The sequence below is a fragment of the Coenobita brevimanus genome, chromosome 78, assembly GCF_032717465.1.
Source record: "Coenobita brevimanus isolate Jiangsu-jjx chromosome 78, ASM3271746v2, whole genome shotgun sequence".
NCBI lineage: Eukaryota > Metazoa > Arthropoda > Malacostraca > Decapoda > Coenobitidae > Coenobita > Coenobita brevimanus.
Window position 1 is genome coordinate 28,400,951 of NC_137031.1, and position 7,500 is coordinate 28,408,450.

Genomic DNA, 7,500 nt, shown 5'->3' on the forward strand with positions numbered 1-7,500 from the left:
TAGTCTCTTCATACAAATTGTCTTTCAATAGGGAGCGATGCCAATTTTGTGCCTATTCTGATTTTACCCCAACGTGGTACAGATCTGCATACTTTTGCAGCATATTTCATTGTATTCATTTGTTATAAGACAAAACTATGATTCTACATCCTTTCCCAAACCCTTCTTCGTTACTAACTTTAAATTTGTGTTAATCTACTGATTGTAGCTCAGTATTTAAGGTGAAAAGGTGGCAATTTAGGGTAAAGTTAAAGATAATATAGTTAAAATGAACAAAGGACAGTGTGCCATTTTAAAAACGCCTCTTCCTCACTTTCGGGCGATTTCTTGTGTTAAGCGGAGATGGTTCATTCAGGGTTATCAATATGTACCCAACCTTATTAAATTAATTCCCACTCCTAATGCCATGCTCATTCCCACACAAGCAGAGTGAGCTGTCCACTTAATACATAATGCCGCCAGATAAGTTTCTAATGGAGCGCTATGTACGGTCCACCCTGCACAGTGCCAGACGACTTTGTTACGGTACCTCCCCCAAGGAGGTTATGTTTCATCCCGCGCTTGTTTGTTTGTTTGCCTGCCAGCCTGTCTGTTTGTCAGTTTGTCTGTCTGTTAGCAGGATTACGCAAAAAGTTAAGAACGGATTCCGCTGAAATTTTGTGGAAGGGTCGCCATGGGCAAAGAAAGAAGCGTCAATATTTGGTCAGGATCCTGATCCAGAGAATCTCGCACATTTTGTCCAAAACTTTTCAATGAATTTCAATTAAATTTTGTGGAAATGTTTGTCATGGGCCATGAAAGGATTGATTAACTTTTGGGGCGGATCCGGACACATATCCGGATCCTATATCCACGGATTCGGATCCGGGATTACACAAAAACCTATGAAAGGTTTTTGATGAAATTTTGTGAAAGGGTGGGCCATGGTCAAAGGAAGAAATTATTAAATTTGGGGGGGGATCCGCGTCCGGATCCAGAGTATCCAGCACAGTATCTCAAAAGTTTTCAATGAATTTCAGTGAAAATTTGTGGAAAGGTGGTCCATGGACCCCCCCCCCAAAAAAAAAAAAAAAAAAAAAAAGATACTGGGGCAGGTTCGGATCCGGATCCTTTGTAATGGCAATGGCATTGGCGGAGGTATGTGCTGGCTTAGAGCATTTTAGTTATGAATGGTAAAAGGCGCTAGAAACTACCTCCTCTAACTCCTTCATATCCTGGGTGTCTGTTTTATTCTTAGTAATGCTAGTAGAACATCATAGAGCCACTCATCTCAAGCGTGTCTATCTTTATATCAAGTTGGCAACTCGAGAAGAATTTATCAATAACGAGATACATTTAGTGTTCAAGGAGTTAGACAGCATCTGGACCCTTATAAAATCAGTACCAGTTTACCAAAGAATTGGTGATTAGTTATGTCATAGATATCCCGAGGTGTCATTGTTGCGATCACCCCTGGGATTGGTTGATTTGTTTTCCCTCAAGGCTGGTGGAGGCAGGCAAGGCGAAATGACTACATATGTCGTTGGATTTGCTTATTGTCGCTTTGGACATGGCAGGAATATATATATAGATAGATAGATACATACTGTTACATAGCCTATGATTTCATCATCCTTTGTGTAATTTTAACGCACAGTATGCTGCATGTTTGATCACGAGCGTGTTCTGCCTCAGTTCCCCCCTTCTACCGTTATAGTAGAGTAAGTCGTCATTTCTGGAGTTCAGACCAGGATTGTCAACTCTTTGTCCCCATGGCTTCATTTGCGCGTCCTTCTTACAAGTTGTATCAAGCTCTGCCGGCCCCTATATAATGAGCTCAGTCTCTGCATCATTGCCACTTAGATCTGCTCCTCATTTTGTTCACATCTCTGTCCTCCCCTGTACAGATATTATTATTGTGAGTGTTCAAGAAATCTCCAAACATCTAGCAGCTGTGTGTAATTTGAGTATAACTGTTGTTGCATTTTTTTCTTGTACTGTACAGCATAATTTTAATTTGTAGGCCTAGTGAAGTTTTTGTAATTCATGTAGGGATCTTTATGTCAGTCATTTTTGATAATAGTTTGTATCTGTAATAATTTATCTGGCATTCACTGAGTATTATCTGGTATCTCATTTTATCAGGGCTGACTTAGATAAATTTACTCTTGCTAATTTCGTGTTAATAGAGGCTATTGCAGTTAACCATATATTTAACCTTTTTATTTGCCATTACATTATCCTTATGAGTCCTGAATGTTTTGTTGTTAGTTTGAGCATTAAACTTTAACTTGTAATTTTACCTAACTCTTTTGTTTTGAACCTGGAACTTTACGGGACAGTAGTGATTTTTAGCATTCTCACTTAAAGTGTACATCATCTTTCTCTGTTCCGTAACATAAATTTGGCGACCTCATATCAGGATATTCAGGATATTATCATAAGGATATTGCTTGATATTTTGTGACTGTTACTTATTCATGATGTCTACTATTACTACACTTGATGAAGCCAAAGATTTTTTGTCAAATGTGCAAACAGTGTGTGATATAGAAAACAGAACAAAGAATGAACTTAAGATTGTTGCTCAACAATTGGGATTTGTTGTTCGCTCTCATCAGTCTAAAGATCAAATTGTTGCCATGATTAATGAAAGCTTGTTTAATGTAACTCCTCCAAATGAGCAAACGCAGATTGAATTAGCTAAGTTACAGCTAGCCCTGCAGGAGTCTCGTGTTAAGGAGGCTGAATTTCAAGCACGTGCTAAGGAGGCTGAGTCTCAGGCTAAGGAGGCGGAATCTCAGGTTCGGATTCAGGAGGCACAGATACAAGCTCAGGCACAAGTTGAACTTGCCAGGATTCAGGCAGACCATGAGTATCGCATGAAACAAGGTGGAACTGGATCATCTAGCTCTGATGATTTTGATGTGGCTAAAAATGTTAAACTTGTCCCTCCTTTTAATGAATCTGATTTAACAAAGTATTTTCAGTTGTTTGAGAGGGTAGCTACAGGTTTTAATTGGCCTAAGGAGTATTGGCCAGTACTCCTTCAAACTGTTCTCACCGGTAAAGCTCAAGTAACTTATGCATCTTTGCCTCAGGATCAATCTGATAATTATGATGTAGTTAAGAGCTTGATTCTTAAGGCCTATGAGCTTGTTCCTGAAGCTTATAGAGTAAAATTTAGGACAACTTACAAGCAAGATAAGCAATCCCATGTTGAGTATGCAAAAATCAAAGAAGATTTGTTAGAGCAGTGGTTAAATTCTAAGAATGTGGATTCTGATTTTGACAAATTTAAGCAGATGATTTTGCTGGAGGACTTCAAATGGTGTATTAGTAAAGATGTAAGCCTATATCTTGATGAGAAAAGAATAGATAATTTGTCTGATGCTGCAGTTTTAGCTGATGAGTATCTTCTCACTCACAAGAGATATTCTAGAGAAAAAGGGAAAGCTGAGAGTAAGTACGTTGCCTCTACTCAGAGTACAGGTAACAGGAAAGAGAATAAGGATGATGTTTCTCAGGAAGTAAATACCAGCTTCACCTCTAGATTTCAGAAAAGTAAATGTACTTATTGTAGTAAGCTTGGTCATACTACGGAGAGATGTTTCAGGAGACAGTGTGATGTGAACAAAAAGGAGTCTTTAAATATTCAGTCAATTGGTCTAGTGTCCACTCTTGAGTTCCCAGAATTCTTTAACTGAGTTAACTGAACCTGCTTTGAGGGGTAACTTAAATTCTCATGATGGAGCTCCTCTTTTGAGCAGTAACGTGGGTGACACTCTCAAGAGTTCATGTGCTAATTTCCTGTCTGATGGTTTTGTCAGTCCTCTGGACAGTAATGACAGGAAATCAGTTAAAATATATCGTGATACAGGTGCTTGCCAATCCCTTATGCTGACCAGTGTTCTAGGCTCTAATGTTAATTCCTCTGATGAAACTGTAATCTTACAAGGTGTAGGGAATAATTACTTCTCTGTCCCTCTGTGCAGAGTGAATTTAGAGTCTTGTTTTGTTAATGGTTCCGTTATGGTTGGGTTGGTTGAGACACTCCCAATGTCAGGTGTAACTTTCTTACTTGGAAATGATATTGGTGGAAGTCAAGTGTGTCCAGCTCCTCAGTTGTCTAGTGAGCCAGTGGCTGCGTTCCAGGATTGTGATGTCCCTGATGTGTTCCCTGCATGTGCTGTCACTAGGGCTAAGTCTAAAGTTACTGGTGATTTAGAGGATGATGATGATGTTATCCTAGCTGACACTTTTCTTGCTAATTTGGACCACTCACCAGATGAGGCAGTACCCCGTAGTGTTGATAATTTGTCTCGTCAAGAGTTGGTTGAGTTGCAGGTTGCTGACCCTGAGTTGAAAGGTCTAGCTAACTCTGCTTACAGTGAAGAAGAGTCAGCCGGTGCTTCTACTTGTTATTATGTAAAGTCAGGAGTACTTATGAGGAAGTGGAGACCCCCAACAGCATCAGCCGACTGTGAATGGGAGGTTGTACATCAAGTTGTCATCCCTCGTGTTTGTAGGCAGGATATCATTAGAGTGGCTCATGATTCCAGTTTGGCAGGACACCTTGGAGTGAGGAAGACTGTGGCACGCATTTTGAAACACTTCTACTGGCCAGGTATCTTCAGGGATGTTTCCTGGTATTGTAAGTCTTGTCACACCTGTCAAGTTGTGGGGAAGTGTAATCAGACCGAAAAGGTTACACCTGTAGTTCCCATTCCTCCTTTTGAGGCGCCTTTCACCCGTGTGTTGGTGGATATTGTGGGCCCTCTTCCTAAGACTTCTTCAGGATTTTCTTATGTGTTGACCCTGATTGATATGGCTACTCGTTATCCTGAAGCCATTCCACTTAGAAACATCTCAGCAAAGAACGTGGTTAAGGAAATGCTAGGGTTCTTCACAAAGTTTGGTCTGCCCAAGGAGGTACAGTCAGACCGGGGAAGTAATTTCATGTCGAATGTTTTCAAGCAGTCTCTGAAAGAGTTGGGCATCACCCAGATCACGTCTTCAGCTTACCATCCCCAGACCCAAGGAGCGTTGGAGAGATATCATCAAACACTCAAATCGATGCTCAAGAAATACTGTTTGGAACATCAGAAAGACTGGGATAAAGGTCTTCCATTCGTTGTGTTTGCCGCAAGAGAATCTCCAAATGAATCACTGGGCTTCTCACCTTTTGAACTACTGTTTGGCCATGAAGTAAGAGGACCCCTTAAGTTACTCAAGGAATGCTGGCTGTCGGAGGAAGATGACGTCAACCTGCTGGAGTATGTGATGAAGTTCAAAGAACGGCTGTCCACTGCTTTCCAGCTGGCGAGAGAGAATTTAGGAGCTGCTCAGGAGAAGATGAAGACTTGGTATGATAAGAAGTCCAGGTTACGCCACTTTCAGCCAGGAGATCAGGTTTTGATTCTGCTACCAGTTCATGGGCAACCTCTTCAAGCCAAGTTTAGTGGCCCTTATTTCGTGGAGAAGAAACTCAGTGATGTCAACTATGTCATCGCCACACCAGATCGTAGAAAGAGCAAGCAACTATGTCACATCAACATGCTAAATTTATATCACAGGCGGGACGAAAATAATCCAGTCTGCACTGTAGCTGTTCCACCCGAGTCTACAAGTGAAGTTCTCCCATGCAGCATGAGCCTGAGTGATAGTTTGGGGAAGAATCTTGATATCATGAATGATCTCCAGACTAAGCTTTCTCATCTACCTCCCAAGGAAAGGCAGGAGTTTTCGGCATTACTGCAGGAGTACCCGCAAGTGTTCCGTGCTACTCCAGGAAGAACCACTGTGTTGATGCATGATGTCGATGTTGGAGATGCAAAGCCAATTAAATTGCCTCCTTACCGTGTGAACCCAGTGAAAGTTCCTCTCATCCAGAAGGAGCTTGGCTACCTGTTGGACCACAAGATGATTGAGCCCTGTCAGAGCGAGTGGAGTTCTCCTGTCACTCTAGTCCCTAAGCCAGGTGGGTCACAGAGGCTTTGCATCGACTACAGACGTGTTAATCAGATAACTAAAACAGACACTTACCCTCTCCCTCGTGTGGAAGATTGCATAGACAAGATCGGAAAGGCTAGGTACATAAGTAAGTTTGATTTGTTAAAGGGATACTGGCAAGTACCTATGACTGAACGTGCTAGGGAGATCTCATGTTTTGTAACACTAGGAAAGGCTTTTGCATGTTCTGTAATGCCGTATGGTATGAAGAATGCACCAGCCACATTTCAGAAGCTCATGAATGTTGTAACAGAGGGTTTGGCAGGGTGTGTTGTTTGTATTGATGATGTATTGATCTTCAGTGACAACTGGAAAGATCACCTATGCCATGTCAGTAATTTTCTTGACCGTTTAGTTCATGCTAATCTTGTAGCTAATTTATCAAAGTGTGAGTTTGGTCAGGCTAAAGTTCAGTACCTTGGGTATGTAATTGGTGATGGACATGTTGCACCACCAGGAGCTGGGGTTCAGGTTATAAGTGATCTTCCCAGACCTAAAAGTAGGAAGGAGCTACAAAGATTTTTGGGAATGGTAGGTTATTACAGGAGATTTGTTCTTAACTTTTCTATTCTTGTATCACCACTTACAGACCTACTGAAAAAGGGAGTTAAATTTGTCTGGACCGATAACTGTGAATCCTCTTTCAACAAACTTAAAGCTATTCTATTAAGTCAGCCAGTGCTCGCTACTCCAAATTTTGCTAAGCCTTTTAAGATGGCTGTTGATGCAAGTGATACAGGAGCTGGGGCTGTTTTGCTGCAAGAGGATGATCAGGGTATTGAACATCCTGTATCTTATTACAGTAAGAAGTTCACTCCACCTCAAAAGAACTACTCAACTATTGAGAAAGAGCTTTTGGCCTTGATTTTGGGTTTACAGCAGTTTTCATTTTATTTGTGTTCTGGTTTTGACCCCATAGTCATTTATACCGATCACAACCCACTGAAATTCCTTAGTAAGTTTAAAGATAAAAATCAGAGATTGACAAGATGGAGTCTACTTCTTCAGGAGTATTCATTAGACATACAACATGTCAAGGGGAAAGAAAATGTTATTGCAGATTGCTTATCTAGACTTTAGACAGATTGTTTTAGAGTAATAAGAAATTTCCTTTGTAAATTTCTTTTTCTTTGTGGGGAGGTGTTACATAGCCTATGATTTCATCATCCTTTGTGTAATTTTAACGCACAGTATGCTGCATGTTTGATCACGAGCGTGTTCTGCCTCAGTTCCCCCCTTCTACCGTTATAGTAAAGTCGTCATTTCTGGAGTTCAGACCAGGATTGTCAACTCTTTGTCCCCATGGCTTCATTTGCGCGTCCTTCTTACAAGTTGTATCAAGCTCTGCCGGCCCCTATATAATGAGCTCAGTCTCTGCATCATTGCCACTTAGATCTGCTCCTCATTTTGTTCACATCTCTGTCCTCCCCTGTACAGATATTATTATTGTGAGTGCTCAAGAAATCTCCAAACATCTAGCAGCTGTGTGTAATTTGAGTATAACTGTTG